We start from the raw sequence: 18523 nt of genomic DNA, 5'->3' as shown, positions 1-18523 counted from the left end.
CAGTTGTCTTCCTGATCCCTAACACTGCTACCGAAGTAGTAGTGTTACTTACCGCGGAGTTGCTGGGTGACTGCGCATACGTGACCTGAGTTCACATGTGTGCACAGCTGCAGGGAACTCAGTATGGAGGGATCCACTCTGAGCTCTTTTCACAATTCCGTACCTCCTTCCCATAGGATGGAGCAGTGCTCTGGGAATCAACGCCATATTCCCGCAGGCAAACTTTGAAAACTTTCAGTTGCTAAATACTAGGCGGCCCGATCGGACTAGCGTTTCTGCATGTGTAACGGGCCCATTTTTGATAACAAATTGGCCCCTTAGTGTCAATAATGAATCCTAAAGATGCTTTTTTTAAAAATTGATATACAGTGTATAGCCTACACACAATTTTATGTATTGTGTATTTTTGTTTTAATCATGTTTGTGATGTGGTGAGTTAATCCATATGGCATGTAAATGTAACTGAATCAAACAGTAACTCCATTATGACTGCATTCCCTTTACCATTAAAGTGCTCGTAGTAAGGAGGAAGTATACTAATATCTAGTTAAATAAGAAAGTTTGAATCCTGTTGATTTGCAGGAACTACAAACTGAACTACAGTACTACAACTTATCAATATGATACTACCTTTGTATTACTAAATGAGCACACACCTGTACTTACTGGAAGACAATAATGTAAGCTGTTCTAGTCTTCAGTGGGCATATATTATACCTAGACACTACGTTTTTCAAAACAGTATCATTCTTATGTCATTGGTTTTGAAAGATCATGAAAGCCTTAAATATTTTTCCAACTTTGTTTTTGAATCTATATTATTGTTAAATTGAAACAAAAATGTTTCCTAATATATGCTTTATATCTACATAGAAGTTATGATTGTATTAAATGTTTTGTGAAACTGGTCCGTATACCTTCAGCTGGGTACACACTAGACAATATATTGAACGATTTGTCGTTTTTGGACATCTTCAGAAATGCCTGCAGTGCAGGCCAATCTGAAGATTAGAGGAACGACACCATGCTACTGGAAGTGGTGGGGGAATAATATATCGGGCGGTCGTACAGCAGATCGTGCAGTGTGTATGGACCGCATGATATATCGTGCCCTCGCTGGGTACACACATTGCCTAGTGTGTGCCAAGCATTAGTCAATGGGGTACATTTACTATAGTGAGAGTTTTTAGAAGTGGAGATGCTGCCCATAGCAACCAATCAGATTCTATTATCTTCTAGAAGGTGCTAGTTAAATGTTAAGTAGAATCTGATTGGTTGCTATGGGCAACATCTCCAATTTTAAAAACTCTCACCTTAGTAAATTTACCCAAATGTGTCTGCCTTTGGGAGATAGCAAATCATTGTACATATCTTGCAGTATGCCATGTAATCTGTAGGTGGCGACAGACTGCTGGAAGTTCAGTGTTGTTGTGTGTGTATGTGTGTGTGTGTGTGTGTTTGTGTGTGTGTAGCCCAAAAATTGTGTTTGTATCCTGAAAGCGCCTTATTTTGACTGTTCTGGATCCTATCCTACCCATATTTTAGTATTTGGAGTTGCTGGTTTATAGCTGCCCAGATATTCTTGGATCCCTGTCCTCCCTGGTCCAAGCCTGTATTACTCAGTCTCTGCGGTCAATTCAGTTTAGTGCAAGTTGGGTCCAGCGAGCAGTTGTCACTGCATTTTTAGTTTAATTCCAAACTCGCATTGCTTTTTTTGAGGAAATTTACGCTTTTTGCGCATTCTCCTGAGCAGATGAAAAGGTAGGGACAATCTTTATTTTAAGGTAAAAAATGTCGGAACACAGTGCAGATCCTCTGATACACCCATCCCAATAAATAATGCACTTGTAGGGGCTTAAATTGCATAATTTGGTCAACAAAAACATGTTAGTATTCAGGTGAATTTCTGTAAAAAGCTCAATAATGGGTTAAATGATGCGGGACAGTTACGTGGAGGTGTAAATGATGTAGGACAGGTATGTGGAGGTGTAAATTATGTGGGACAGGTATGTGGAGGTGTAAATGATGTGGGACAGGTATATGGAGGTGTAAATGATGTGGGGAAGGTATGTGGAGATGTAAATGATGTAGGACAGGTATGTGGAGGTGTAAATGATGTAGGACAGGTATGTGGAGGTGTAAATGATGTAGGACAGGTATGTGGAGGTGTAGATGATGTGGGACAGGTACGTGGAAGTGTAAATTATGTGGGACAGGTATGTGGAGGTGTAAATGATGTGGGACAGGTACGTGGAGGTGTAAATGATGTGGGATAGGTACGTGGAGGTGTAAATGATGTGGGACATGTATGTGGAGGTGTAAATGATGTGGGACATGTATGTGGAGGTGTAAATGATGTAGGATAGGTATGTGGTGGTGTAAATGATGTGGGACAGGTATGTGGAGGTGTAAATGATGTGGGACATGTATGTGGAGGTGTAAATGATGTGGGATACGTATGTCAAGGTGTAAATGATGTGGGACAGGTATGTGGGGGTGTAAATGATGTGGGACAGGTATGTGGAGGTGTAAATGAAGTGGGACATGTATGTGGAGGTGTAAATGATGTGGGATAGGTATGTCAAGGTGTAAATGATGTGGGACAGGTATGTGGAGGTATAAATGATGTGGGAGAGGTATGTGGAGATGTAAATGATGTGGGACAGGTATGAGGAGGTGTAGATTATGTAGGACAGGTATGTGGAGGTGTAGAACTTGCAGGTGAGAGGTAAAATTGTTTCTTTCATCTTTTTACAAACTTAAACACAGTAAAAAATACTATAGAGATGTTTTTCTGTACCCCAAAATGCTGGTGAGACTTTAATTTGCTGAAAAACAAATTTGACACCTTTTAAAAACCTCCAGTAGTTTCCTTGTGGCCACTAACAGCCTTCGATATGGTCCTCCTATCTCAGTTGCCACATTTTGGGCCCCAGAATAGTTTCGCCGTTTTTTCCATGCGCGCGTCTCCCAGGTCACTTTTTATAGAAAATTCGCACAACCTCACCGCGAGTACCATGACTTAGCATTTCTATTCAAATCTCACATTCCTTAGGTGCACGCATTTACGTTATATATGCGAGTTTCATGAAAAGAAAAATATGTGTAATTAAATTTATATTGACTTCCCTGATGGCCAGTAAGGACAGGGGAATCCAACAGAGTTATCTCACCAGTCTTGCAGGCCCCAAAAAATAGTGGTGCTGAAGGTTTCCCTGTTCCTGTTAATCAACTGGAAGGGCAACTGCAGCTATTGCACCAGAGCAGCTACCAATAGTTACTCATTAGATAAACTGAGCTTCCCATGGAGGCTCATAGCGGCAAACCGGTACACTGAAGCATGTTTAGCTACAGCAGCAGTAGTAGAGGGACTGATGTACTACGTTATAACTTTGAGGTGCTGCTATACCTGGAGCAGTTTATATGGGACTATTAAAAATAACATCCCCTAGACCAGACTTTGTACATCAAAAGCATAGGGGGACATAGTGTCATTGTTATAAACATCTTCACTACTAAGTTCTTGTGACTAATGGATTACAGGTTACACTCTAAATCCATATCCATGCTGTCCTACATTAAGCCATTCATGAGAAATTAGCCAGAGAACCAACAGATCTACTCACTACCCAGAAGGGCAAACAGTTCCAGGAGCCGTTGAAGTAGTCTAATACTGTCAGCAATACCATCGAGCAACTGGTGGGCATCATGGCGGTGTGCAATTGACCATCACAATGAGGGGGCGATGTATAAAATTTTTGAAAGAAACAAAGTGGATAAGATTCCCATAGCAACCAATCAACTTCTAATTGTGCTAGATAAATGATAGCTAGGAGCTGATCAATTGCTATGGGCAACTTTTCCACTTTTATCCAGGGCCGGATTGGCCATCTGGTACTTCTGGCATTTGCTAGAAGGGCCGATGGTCTCTGGGCTGGTTCGAGGAGGACGGAAGTACCACTGCCTCTACCCAACACCACCGCATACATGGTATTAGGTCCGGGGAAGGGAAGGGGTGGCGGCAAAGGCCGCGAAGAGAAGAGGGCTTGCTGCGATGCCAGGCCCCAATGACTTGCGGCACGTCCCCCCCTGAAACTAAACCACGACCCCTTCTCACAGGGTGGACTGCCTGGGCTGATGTACAGACCCAGTCCATCCTTACTTTTATCTTTCTCGAAGGTTTGATACATCTTCCCGTCAAAGTTTGATATACATCTTCCCTTCAGTGAGAAGCCCGTGTGCAAGAAGCACCTTCACCCTTATTCTATGGGAAATGTCTTCACCGTCACAAGCCTTAAAGAAGAATGTTTTTTCTTTTTGCTCACTACAGTAGATTCAACATTTCCATGTCTCTAAGATGCTCAGTGTAGAACTAATAAGCCATTTGTGTGCATTTCTATAGGCCCGTATTGTAGTAATTAGTTATGCAGGTTTCAGTTAGCAGGGGCGGTAGGATGTTCACTGTCAGGCATTGCATTTCTCAGTCCCTGTACATTTTTTGTGGTCAGTAGTGAAAGCTAAAGTGTTTGTAAGACTGAACTTGTATTGATTCATGAAGCTCACTACTATGTTATGAGCCTAACAACACCCATTTCTTCTCTGCTAAACCCTGAAAGTAAAAACACAAAAAAAAAATCTCTCAAAATAATTGTTATTTGATTTACTATCTCGAACATGTTGAGGTTAATTAGGCAAAATCATGTTTGAAAGAAACTACACTTTAAGGGGTTTCAAGTCTGTCAGAGTAACTGAAGGACTTGCATGCGGGCTGCATTGTCACAGCAACACTGTTTGTGCAGGCTCCATGCTATATCGCATTGTGGGCCTGATTCAGAGCCGGACGCTCTAACCAGAGCGCTCGCTCTGAATCAGGGCCCTCCTACCTAAACTTGGAGCGGCATCCTGGCCGCTCGCATAGCTGTGGGTGACCACCCACAGCATATGCGAGCGGCCAAAAAGATGGTCGTGATGGTCAAGACCATCGCGACCATCGGGCGTGCGACGAGACCCTGCGGTAGGATCTCGGTGACCGCAAGCCCTGGAGTGATTTTGGCTCTATCAGAGCCAAAATCACTCCACTGACATCACTAGTGATGTCAGTGGGGCCGGACCCAGACGGTAGGCGTTCCCATGGGAAAACCTCCATCTGGCAGCCACGCCCCCGGCACGCCCACCAAAGGGGGCGTGCTGTCACTCACCATCGACAGCACGCCCCCTTTGGTGCGAGACCAGGAGCGACAGCTTCAGCGTCGCTAGCCGGGTCTCGTGCATGCGCACGACGGAGCAGCCTCCGTCGTGCGCATGCACACTAGGGCACCATCGACCCGCTTGCGAGCGCTCAGCACTCGCGAGCGGATCTGAATCAGGCCCTGTAACTGTTCTTATCGCAAACTTCTTTTTTGCTCACCAAATAAATGAATACAGTTATAGTTACATATTACCATCATCTGAGGTCTGAATCATGATAAAATAAGCATTGTGAGTTAAAAATTTCTACTGGTAAAAAGGGGACTGTCTTGTGAAAATGAGAACATATGGCAGCCCTAATTAATTAGGTGTACAGCTTTATCTTGTGGGAACCATGCACAATTACACCCTTACATAAGTAAACATAGGCCGGCTCAATATTTACTTCTGAGGTCACCTGCTAAGGCGTCTTATATCAATATAGTCCCAACAGCTATTAGAGCACTTATGATGTTCCCTTTTGGAAATCTGACAATTTTAAATTATATCACATTATTAGTGACCAGGTGGTATATTTACTAAAGTGCAGGTGTTTTGAAGTGGAGTTATTACCCATAGCAACCAATCAGATTCTACTTATCATTTATCACCTTGTAGAATAGGGGTGGGCAATAAGCGTCCCCCCAGCTGTTGTAGAACTACACACACAGTTTTACTATTTAACGATGCTAAAACTGTTGCAAGGCATGCTGGGATGTGTAGTTCAACAACAGCTGGAGGGACGCTTATTGCCCATCCCTGTTAGAAGATAATAGCTAAAATCTGATTGGTTGCTACGGAAACAACTCCACTTCTAAAAACCCACACTTTAGTAAATAGACCCTCACATTTGCCAATGTAACTCCGTAAATGATTCAATGTTTGAAAATACAACATGTTACTCGACCTGCACTGTCTGAAGAAAACTGCACAGCCAGTGCCCATTCAATGCAATGTGCCATTGATACGCATAGACAAACATATAAAAAAATACAAGTGTAGGCATGATGTAATATTTCAATAATACCCCTTTCAGACATAAGCGAAACTACCAGGGTCTGGCTTATGTCTGAAAGGGTCTGACCAAGGTTGACAGTCCCGAGTCCGTGCCCCATCAATCGACCAGGGTTATTCCAGGGACACGCAACCTGGGTCAGTGCCTCGGCACATGTCTGAAAGGTGTGACCCAGGTCTAAAAATCCATGTCACACCTTTCAGACATGACCCGGGGCAGTGAATGAGCTGATTGGCTGTTCGGGGCTGTCTGGCGGGGGTGGGGCTTCCTCCCTGCAATAGCTGTCAGAGCCTCCGCCAATGAGAGGGTGCGGAGGCCAGAGAGGGAGAGAGAGAGAAAGTGCAGCCCTGTACCAGCAGCACTCCTTACCCAGCGACTCCCCATCCCCTCTCCACCTCACCTGCACACTGCTGCCCTGGGCACCTTGACTCCCCAGCTCTGTCTCACAGGCACAGCTCATATTGGGTGTTGAGCTGTGTACTGAGGTCTGGTGGCTTGAGAAGGGGTGTGTGATTGCGATTTGTGTGTGTGTATGAGCAGGGATTGCTGTATGCGTATATGATCAGTGAGTGTTATGAGTGTGACATGAGAGCAGCCTGGCTTGTAGAATGCCAGAGCAGACACGGCTTATGTGTGAAAGGGGTCGACCTGGAAAATACACGGCTCAGCAGTGTAGCTTGAAAGGGGTTCTTAGAGCTGAGACCAGTGTTACAACCATGTTGAAAACCTAGGACGGAGCCGTGTATTTGCGAGGGCTTATGTATGAAATGCCATTCAGAAAAACCATGGCAATTTTCTGTAACTTTATGTCTGTGAATGAGATTGAACTATCCATGGTCTCATGGGCTGTTTTGTGGGCTACTTCCTTCAGAAACTGTATAGACAACATTGTACAACCTCAATTATTACCATAGATTTATGGTGCACAACTGGTTAGAGAAATAGGCAATTACATATTTGCACACATCTAGATTAGAGCTTTGTAACCGCTTAAAGCAACATATAGCGCTAAAGCTAACTAAGCGTGCGCAATCACAGACTTACTTATCACTCTATTATGCTTAGATGTTAAGTTATATTACTAAAGCAACCAGCACCCATGGATTTAGTGCCCATTTTAGTACCAAAGCCACTTTGAGAATGTATTTGTCAAGGCGAATCATTTCACATTGAGCCTCTGACCATGGCAACCTGGGTCCTGGCCTACGACCAGGGTTATTCCTGGGACCAATTCGGATATGCCATACCTCCCAACTGTCCCTATTTCAGCGGGACAGTCCCATTTTAGAGGCACTGTCCCACCCGCAGGCTGCAGTGTCCGGAATTGGTATGAAATACCGCCAGCGGTTCGATTCCCGGCAGCGGCAGCCCGACATCAGCAGAGATCTCGGCAGCGGAAGCCCGACAGCTCTGGAAATCCCGATCGTGGATAGGTAAGTATTGTCTAACCTAACCCCCCTAACCCTAACCCTCCTTAGGGGTGCCTAACCCTAACCTCCCCCCCAAGTGCCTAACCCTAATCCCCCCTTCCCCGCTGCCTAAACCTAAGTCCCCCGGGGGGTGCCTAACCCTAAGTCCCCCCCGGGAGCCCTAAACCTAACCCTCCCCCCCCGCGGCTGTCCGCTCGCGGCGCCCGGTATCACTACTATCGGGATGCCGGGCGCCGGTCTCCTGGCGTCGGGGAAATGCCGGGCGTCTACATCTAGACGCCTGGCATTTCGCCCTTGCCAGGATATGACAGTCGGGAAGCCGGCTGCCGGTATTTAGGCAGTCGGCTTCCCGATTGCAAACCCAGTGTCCCGCTGGCGGGGAGGAAATTGGGGAGGACCCGCTAACACTGCTGCTCTGCATAACTGAGCAGCGGTGAATGGATGACGCGCATCTGCGAACGTCATCCATATACACAGTGCCAGCTCTTGAAGATGCTGGGGGCCTGTCCAACAGCTCACGGAGCGCTGGGCAAGCCCTCAGCATGACGATAACAGGTCGCGGCTCGCGCGCTTGGCATTTCCTGCAAAGCCACACCCCATACCGGTAGGCCATGCCCATTTACGGCCGCACAACTGTCCCTCCTACCAATACTAAAATGGTGGGAGGTATGGATATGCTGCCGTCTGAAAGGTGCGATCCAGGTTATTCAACCTGGGGTACGGTAAAAGGAGCTGACTGGCAGATCAGGAGCGCTGGAAGATGATGTCATCTAAAAATGGCAGATCTCTTTCTAATGACATACACTGTTTTGCAGGGCTGACACGGATGCAGTGTGAAAGGCGATGACCAGGGAATAACCCGGGTCCAAGGTGCAGTGTGAAAGGGGTATGAAGAGGTTGAAACAAGTTGAAAACTGTGTTCAACAACCTGGGTTGCATCTGGTATTTAAGTGTGACAGGGGTATAACTGTCCCATAGAGGTACAGTAGCAGAAAAGCTTGCACTCAAACTCCTCATACTCCAAGGGCTAGAGACAAAATGCACTCGTAGCCTACTAACAGTGGTGTGTGCTAGACAATATTCATGAGCCCATCAATGCATTAGGAACCCATGAGATCAATGAGGCACAGTGGATAAATTAGGACAGTAACCTTGGGCACATTAGGGCCACATACACTGAGTAGAGGGTGCTGCCCATCCAATAGCCATAATCTGTTCAATCTATTATTAGTTCCCGAGTCCACATAACATTTCAAAGCTAAAGGGAGAAATTGTCAAACTACACCAAGAAATTATTCAGGTTGCCAAGACGATTATATATAAAGAGACCTGCTGTATATGAAATGGATCTATATGAATTCAACAGTATATGGCCGGCATATCATCAATGGTATACTAGAGGATAACTCGCTACTGATTGAATAAGATTAAGGCATGTACAATGGTCAATGTAATCCTGACGGCCGGCTTCCCGACTGCTTTATCCCAGCGAGGGTTAAATGACAGGCATCTAAATCTAGACGCCTGTCATTTTACCGACGCCGGGAGACCGGCGCCTGGCATCCCGATCGAAGTGATGCCGGGCGCCGCTGCAGACAGCCGCGTGGGGGGGAGGGTTAGGTTTAGGGCTCCTGGGGGGGGACTTAGGGTTAGGCACCCCCCCGGGAGGTTAGGGTTAGGCTAGCGGGAGGGAGGGTTAGGTTTAGGCACTTAGAGGGGGGATTAGGGTTAGGCACTGGGGGGAAGGTTAGGGTTAGGCACCCTTAAGGAGGGTTAGGGGGGGGTTAGGTTAGTAGATACTTACCTAGGGATGATCGGGATTTTCACCCATGTCCAGCAGCCACTGTCGGGATTCCAACTGCCGGACTTGTTCCCGGCGGTAAATCATACCGATTCCTGTACAATAAATAACTGTCTAAACTACATGTCTCATGCATCTAACTTACAGTATACATATGATACTCTTAGGAGCACAATCACTCCTTTGTGGATACAAGAAACCCTCCCAGAAGAGCATTAAACAAATATTATATTTACTGTCAAATCTCCAAATATCCACTGTCAAACCCGAAGCATTTACTATAAAACCTTAACTTAAAAAATAACGCATTTGTTTATCCCACAAAACAACCAAGATTAGACTATTTCATCTAACAATAGCAAAGTCCTATGTTGAGTATGATTTTGATTAGTAATTCCCCCAAACCTAACATTTTACAATAACACAGCTGGCCTCAAAGTGTTTAGAAGTTTGACAGCAAACCTATTGCTTAAACTTATGTTAAGAACTGGTCCAGCTGTGGCAGCCATCATCCAACCAGATGTGTAGACAAACTTTCAGTGCCTTCGGTTGACTTCCAAACTTCCCTGAACTGTGAGCAGATATACTCATTACAGCACTGGGACTGGAGAGGAACTACCTCATTGTGGCGCAGTTTTCTTAGCTCCAGCAGTATGGTATTGCAACATCTTGGGGGGAGATGTATCAAAGCATCTAAGGAGGAGAAGTGGAGAAGTTCCCCAAAGCTATCAATAAGGTCCTATCTATCATTTCTCTAGTACAGGGTTGGACTGGCCCACAGGTGTACAGGGGAAACCCCCGATGGGCCCCACTGCCTGAAGGCCCTACTCCCTCCTATAAGGGTCATTAACTTGGCAGAGCAGTGTCTTGGATGAACTGAGGTGCTTGGTTTGTTTCTATGGAAACTACACAAATATTTGTCCTACTGCCAATCAAAGTGGGTAGCTTTGACACACATTGTCTCCTTCTTTATAAAAGGGCCCTGTTTTTTGCATGTCCTCTATAATGGTTGGCCAAGTCTCTCTGTGGAGGCTGGCCACACCACCTCTGGAGGCTGGCCGCATCCTTTAAGCTTGGGCCACTAGCACTGCATTCCCTGGTGGGCCCTTCATGCCCCAGTCCGACACTGCTCTAGTACATTCTATAAAATGATACCCAGAAGCTGATTGGTTGCTTTGGGAAACTTCTCCCCTTGTACTCTTTAGTAGGTGTGATACATCTCCCCTCTTACATTTATGTGGAACTTCCTTTAAATTATTTGAGTATATAAATCCCTTATTCAGTGATCATTTACATAAGTTACATTTTGAACTCACTAGAGAACACATTACATTTTCAACACATTACAGTCAAGGGGAGGGTGCACATACATTCTCTGATGCCATGCTGAGTTAATATCAGTCCAAGTCAACATATAGTTATATTAAATGTATTCAGAATGCTCCTAAGAGAGAAGCATTTCAGGTCAACCACTGTATGCCAAAGAGTAGATCTGTTGTAGTCAAATAATTGTATATTACATAATCTAATGTCATAACAAACATGAAATTACTGGGATTTAAGAAAGGTCATTGAATTTTAATTCCAGGCATATAATTACTTGTTATTTATTATACAGTATTATATAAACAAGGGTAGGAAATGGGAGGTTACGGTTTACACTTGCTCCCTTTTCGGAATACATACAACAGTTCAATATAACAACTGCAATATCCTCTTTTCTATGTGCCCTTGAATCAATGCGGGAACTGATGAGATAGGGATGTGTAAAACTTGATTTTTAACTTCAAATAAGTGGAAAACTGTACATTACTGTTTAATGGAGGCAATAAAACAGTGCCTGAATGGAATGCCATTAATAAAAAATATTATATAATAATACATATAAATACTATAAAACACTGAACCTCATCTTGGCACTTAGGGGAAAAAAGTAACTTTTTTAATCACATTCATTTTGTCCTCTACTTCATTTCTTTCAGTGTATTAACACCAGTCACCAGCAAATACCACGTGGGGGATGATACCTATTTTATAACTGGCGCCAAAACCCAACACGTGACAGCAGATAGGTTGTCACATAACCACATCTGTGGCTGTACACCTCTTCCCTGCAACATCACTTCAGCTTTATTTGAATTTCAGAATTAAGCTTTAAAAAGAAACAGGAAGTTTCTGTAAGAGTTACAAGACTCTGCGATCGCTCTGTATCTACCGCAGATACACTTCCTCTTTACAGTGTGTGTGTGTGAAACAGCAATTTTACATGAACTACCGTACAAAGGAAAGTATATAATAGCTGTTTCATTGGTAGCAGCTCCTGCAGAATCACATTAAAACATTTTATTTTGAATGAATGGCCAAGTCACTTAGAACTTCTAAAATAAACTAAAGGATTATTCCTTGTCAACCAGAAAAAAATTATATATATATATATATATATATATATATATATATATATATATATATATATATATATTAGTTTAATATTTTTCATCTTACATTTAGAAAAACATTTTTTTTTATATTGTTATGTCTATAATTATTTAAATTGGGAGATACACTGTACTTTAAACTTTTTAACCTTTGTCTATGCCAATGTGCCTCAAATCAACAGATGTTTGCATAGGTATTTTTTATTATTCTATTGTACATTTTTTAAGATTTTATTAAGGTGCCAGATCTAACAGTTCTTTCACCAAATGGATCTTCACACCATGAGTTTGCTCAGCTCCCATGAAAGCATAAAGTAGATTAGGCAACCTGTGGCTCTCCAGCTGTTGGAGAACTATAAATCCCAGCACAGCCTGACACACAATTGCTCTGCAGCTGTCGAGAAAGCAGAAGTTCCAACTGATGATAAACTGCAAGTCCTAGCATGCTGCAACTTGTGGTTCCTCAACAGCTGGAAAACTACAGGTTGCACACACCTGTGATAGACACAACCAAACGTAAACTTACAGTATTTCCCTCATTCAGCCATCAAAGCCTGCAGAACAGAGATAAAAAGCCATCTACATCATACATAGATTTGTATAATACAATATTGCATTCCTGCAGCTGTGTTGAACTAGTAGATATTGTACAATAAAATGTTCTGCACCATGTATGCTGAAGCAGAGCTGGGAGTAGGGACAATTCTTTTGCATACCATTCACATGTACTAAACTGGGATCAGCCCATAAACTTGTCTCACTCTAAAAGAAAGTGCAGGTTATTGTGCAGAACTTACAGTATAACAGCCATTGCAACGTTGTACTTAAATGCTTCATAGTTCACTTACCTGCACAGATGACCAATTGTGCTGTAGTGTCAAATGCACTCCCCACTATTGCAGCTCTGCATTATTACTATTAATTCATTTAAATCTTCTTTCACCTGTATTGCATCTACTGTATAACTACTTTATTTCTTGCTGGTAGCTCTCAAACAGCTTGCAGCTGGTGGTTCCCTGTACTGACCTGTCAGTAGGCAGCAGCCTGTAGCTGTCACCCGGGCGCGCTCCCTCTCACACCCACCTCGGCGCGCTCCCGTGTCAGTGAGAGTGAGATTATCACGCACTGCATGCTGAGTGTCAGATCTGTATGCTCTGTATACAGCAATCAACGGGAATACGGACTATGCGGATGTACAGTAGTGATTGCTAAATGTAGAAGTGACTTTATTTGCAGGCAATAACTGGCAGCATAGCGAAAAGATCTCATGTTTTATTTGTGGAAAGTGTTTGCATTACAATCAAATACTTTGTTTATCAATAATTTTGTGTACAAATTAAAGGTATAGGAATTAAAGTAGCAAATTAATATTTAAGCAATGGAAAGAAGAACCCATTCAGAACTGTAGGAGGGGTGTGCAATAAGTTACCAGAAGCGGAAGAACAATAAGTATTTTGTTTACAAACAAAGTGAACGTTAATTTTTTTTCAAAGTTTTCGCCTGAGGAATCTATGCAAAGAATCTATGCTCAAACCACTTGGAGAAGCAGTAGGACCAGTCTGAAGCAGGTATGTCTTCTACATGGGATCGGTATGTAACACCACCGGACGCATGTCCGGCGGTTCTAATCCCGACGGTGGAACCGGCAGTGAAGATCCCGACAGGTAAGTATATTTACTGTTAACTAACCTAACCCTCCCCCCCCCAACCCTCCCTTAGGGGTGCCTAACCCTAACCACCCCTGTAAGTACCTAAACCTAACCCCCCTTCCCCACAGACTAAACCTAAGTCTCCCGGGGGGGTGCCTAATCCTAACCCCCCTTTCCACTAGCCTAAGCCTAACCCTCCCGGGGGGGTGCCTAAGCCTAAGTCCCCCCCGGAAGCCCATAACCTAACCCTCCCCCCCCACCTGCGGCTGTCCGCACCCGGCTTACCTTCGATCGGTATGCAAGGCGTCGGGCTCCCGGCGTAGGTAAAATGACAGGCGTCGGGATCTCGACACTTGTCATTAGACCCCTGCCGGAATTAGACAGTCAGGAAGCCGTCAGTCGGCATTTTGACTGTCGGCTTCCTGACTGCATCCCTTCTACATGCTGCTTCCAGTGACTCAAAAGGAATCCCAGACATCTTGTGCTTTGTTTGTGGGAACATGATTAAGTCATAGAGGCAGAGGAGTAGCGTGGAATCATGACGCTCGGAGAAAGTGCATGTCATAGCGCCCCCTCCCTGTACTGAACTGTGCCAGTGGGGTATGGCCAGCCTGTAGGGGAATACTGAAGTGAAGAGAAAAGCAGCAAACAGTGACAGTACCACGCTGGGGTATGGAGGCCCCATTGGGGGAATAGAATGCTTTGGTGATCTCACATTAAGGGGTAGCTCCTTTGACACTGCTTTATTTATGTATAGCACCTAGGATCTGACTTTTATCTCCTTTGTATCATTGTTATTAGTCAATAGATGAGATTGTATTATATTTTCTGATCATTTAACTTAAATTGACAGAATACATGTGCTAGAGTGAGATTCCACAGGGTGCACAGTTTATGATTGCAATTACTGCCCCAAGTAGCTTTCACTTGAGTGGGAACACCTATGGGAAGCTCCCTTCTCAGCTAATTTCCTACTTTGCAAATTTTCATTGCACCTATATTAATGTGAGTACTACTAACCATGTTCTGTCTACTACCATTATTATTATTTCAGGTCTCCTAATATTTTTTAAAAGACCTTTCAAATAACACTGTGTGGTAATGCCTAAGCACATCTCATTACTTTATATAGCAAAGCAGTGACTTTTTTTAAACTCATGCCTTATAATTGAAGTTTAGGATTTTACCTCAGATGTGTAACTATTAAGTCCATTGAAGCACAATGAATGAATGAGGAGAGAAGGAGGGAGGGGATCAAAGAGGAGAGGGGAGAGGAAAGTGCTGATAAGAGAGGGGAGGTGTCAGAGGCCAATACGAAAGGAGAGGGGAAGGGCAAAACCAATTAGAGAGGTCCAGTGACAGGAGCCAATAAGAAAAGGAGAGGATATGGGCAAAGCCAATCAGAGATGACCAGTGGCAGAAGCCAATAAAAAAGGAGAGGGGAGGGCCAAAGCCAATCAGGGCCAGTGACAGAAGCCAGTAAAAAAAGGAGAGGAGAGGGATGGTCAGAGAAGCCATTAAGAAAAGGAGAAGAGAGGGGTGGTCACAGAAGCCAATAAGAAAAGGAGAAGAGAGGGACAAAGACGATCAGAGAGGGGTGGTGACAGAAGCCAGTAAGAAAGGAGTGGACAGGGATAAAGAGCCGATCACAGGGTAGAGAGGGGAGGGAATTAAAGTGGTGAAAAGCGAATGTAAACAATCTGACAGGAAAGGGGAGGTGACAGAAGATGATCACAGAGGAGGGAGGGCCGGAGGGGAGGCAATCTGGGCAGCTTGAGGGAGCATGAAATGTAGAAACGGATCTCAGATCTGTAACTTATTTAGGATATAGAGCAAACAAACCGAAATAAAACGAACAAGCGACTTTCATACTGTTCAGTGCCCCATGGTGCCCTCTGTCCATTTTGGCGCCCGGAGCTCATGCTCCACTAGAACCACCCTCGCTACACCCCTGTGTAGGGGGCCAGGTCTGGACTGTAAGGCGGATGACCGAGCTCCTGGATGCATTTATGGGCCAGAAAATCTACCACTTTTCTGGCTTTGTGGGCAGGTGCATTGTTGTGATGGAGAAGGGCACCACGAGTGCGAGTTCTTGGCTGCTGCCTGGAGATGGCTTCCAGCACTTGTGGCAGGCATTGGTTGGTGTACCAGTCCCCAGTAACTACATGACCAGTCTTGGCCAAAAAACAGCCACCATCCGCTTGGCACGCTGCGCTCACGTCGGAACTTCTGTGGTAGCGTACCTCCAACTGGGGTCCACAGGGCCGAATGTTTGGTCTCGGGGTCAAAACCGTAGATCCAGAATGCATCACCACTGATGATCTCCCAGACAGAGCTTGAACAACCGCCATCAAACCTGGCCAGCATGTTGCGGCTTCAAGTCACCCAAGCCTCCATCTGCTCTTGAGTCAGCTGATGGGGCACCCAGCATGCAGAAAAGTATTGAAAAAGGCAAGTTGTCAAATAACCGGGATATCTGGAAAGGAAAGGATTAATATGGCCGGAGAGTAAATAGACACACAATGATAGTGTATCAGACAATACTCTAACATTTATTAGAATCACGGGTTCATATGTCTAATTACATCCCTTTTTACAGTCTACACATAACGTCACATATTTTCTCTTTCTTCAATTTCACATCCTCCTGACCCTAGGCCAACTTTCCTGTGTGAGTGGATCATACAGCTCACCAATAACCTCTACAATCTGGCAAAACCAATATGCAATATGTAGCACCTATCCTTGTGTATCAACACTTATTTCCTTATAGATTGTAAGCTTGCAAACAAGGCCCTCTTACCTTCATGTCCGTCTGTTACTACCCAGTTTGGTTCGGTTCATGTTATTTCCATTTGTAAAATGCAATGAAATATGCTGCGCTATATAAGACACTGTTATTAATAATAAAATTAATAATAATATGTCTTTTTCATTGTTTATCTTATCATATAGCATGCATAAACGTTACTAACAGTTTGATTAAAGTCACGTATACACTGAGAGGTATTACTTGTATTAGCAGTAGGGGGGCAGCATTGCATTGCCTGAGTCAATGGTTCCCAAACTGGGTGCCGTGGCACCCTGGGGTGCTTGAGTCACTTACAGGGGTGCCATGGGTTGATGATCCAGGACCAAATCAAATTATTTATGGTCAATGTGATAGGCAAAACCAGAGCTGCTGGCTGCCAATCATAAAATATGTGGACAAACAGAAGCACAACCCTATGTACCACCACATAACTAAACCTAAGGATGATAGATAAGCATAATTTACTTAATTTAATTATTTTTTTATACATTTCTTAATAAGAATCTTCAACCTCGGGGTGCCATGAAAGAAATGATGATACTCTAGTGCGCCGTGTTTCCTGAAAGTTTGGGATTCAGTGGCCTAAGTTATTAATAAGCAAATAAGCTACTAATGCTAGACAATCCCTGACACATAAATAAGAGGTTCTGCTCATTATTTCTGAGAATGCAGATGTGACCTTCCATTATAAACATTTGTTTATACATCTCAGCTACTTCCTACGATAGGCACGCAGAAGTCTTCATCAGCAGGTGTATATTTCTGTCTTCAGCATTCAGTTTGAACAAACATTATTTGGAATTTAACTAACAGTATCGAGTGTATGGATCTCCTTTTCTAACTGGGCCACAGTCACCCTGGCGTCCACCTTAACTGTGGCCCACATGGCAGCAACGTTGTCTTGAGGTGATGGCAAACACAGGTCGGCCGCATCGCTCCTTGTGTTCCAGGGTCCATCTCCCACGTTGTTTCTTGAAGAAAGTGAAGCAGCTGACCTCTTCGGTGTGCAATGCTGCTTATATACGATTCTGTGCACTGACCAGAACTTTAGTCAGAGATTACATTTCAGAACCAGCCAGTTCGTGTCTACTCTACCTATGCATTGCACATCCACATATTTATTGAACACTCCTCGTGTCTGACTAAGCCGAATTATTAACTGGTGTAGAAATATTAGGTCTGGACTGTAAGGCCAGGTGGCCTTCAGGTGGTGAAATGTATGGATGATGCAGATGTGGAGAGCGTTTTATTTTGCACTGATATGCCTATTTTATTATCCAGAATATGCTTTTGTGCACACTGGTAGCGATAGATTTGGAAGTGTGGCAGCACAAATGTGTTGGGGGACCATTGGTCAGATTATTGCCTCATGGGAGCACTTCATAGTCCTGTCTACAACATACATGAGATGCAGTTAAGAAGTGAATGTCGACAGTGATGACATCGACAGCAGAATGCCAGCGGCAGTAACCCAACACGGTACACCTATTTACCGCATTTTTAATGTGCGGGCATTATAACTTTAAGTATCAGGTTACTGCCGCTGGCTTTCTGCTGTCGATGTTGTTACTATCACCAAAGTGACCATCGACCTAACGCATGTCTTCCACAACTGCCCCCATTTGAGGGCTCTGTCGCACCTTCCCGTCCATGGTCATGACTGTCCTGATGTCAGAACGTTGGGATTCATAGCAGAGCAGTGAACAGGTGCCATGTGCCTAACATTTTACTCGCTGTAAGCATGCCCCAGTGGTGATGCAAAGCTCCAAAGTGAGGTGGTCACTATTCCTCTCCCAATTTATATATCTCATAGACAGGGCCGCAACAGGGCACAATTGCACCTTGTACCAGCCCGCTACCTGAGCGCATAACATCATGATGTCCTGCAGAAGGGGGCGTGACCGGCAGCTCAGGGTGCAGTTCTAGGCATCCTGCTAGCCAAGAGCAAGGGCTGGGGTAGACGATAGTGCCGCCAAGAGAGCCTCACCGATCTGTGCTACGACACCGGTCGCCCATATCTAGTTATGGCCCTGCTCATAAATCTGAAATGTTGGGAGGTATACTACTATTACTTCTGTTCCAGGTACCTCTACCTTTATTATTTCAGCTTTTACATGCTTTTGCAATATTATTGGAGCTTCACTTATGTCTTATA

The 18523-nt window shown here is 44.3% G+C and overlaps 1 long non-coding RNA gene across 4 annotated transcripts in view; it reads right to left on the bottom strand.

Annotated features, from left to right (window-relative positions):
* Window positions 1-12937, bottom strand: part of LOC148518401 (uncharacterized) — an 816630-nt gene extending 803693 nt beyond the window's left edge. For all 4 annotated transcript variants that reach the window (XR_015878985.1, XR_015878982.1, XR_015878984.1 and 1 more), the window contains exon 1: window positions 12756-12937. This is a non-coding gene — a long non-coding RNA (uncharacterized LOC148518401). The remainder of the gene's footprint in view (window positions 1-12755) is intronic.
* Window positions 12938-18523: the final 5586 nt, after the last annotated feature.

Source organism: Taudactylus pleione, unplaced genomic scaffold (genome assembly GCF_031769625.1).
Source record: "Taudactylus pleione unplaced genomic scaffold, aTauple2 ptg000201l, whole genome shotgun sequence".
Lineage (NCBI taxonomy): Eukaryota > Metazoa > Chordata > Amphibia > Anura > Myobatrachidae > Taudactylus > Taudactylus pleione.
This window is presented reverse-complemented; position numbering and strand designations above follow the sequence as displayed.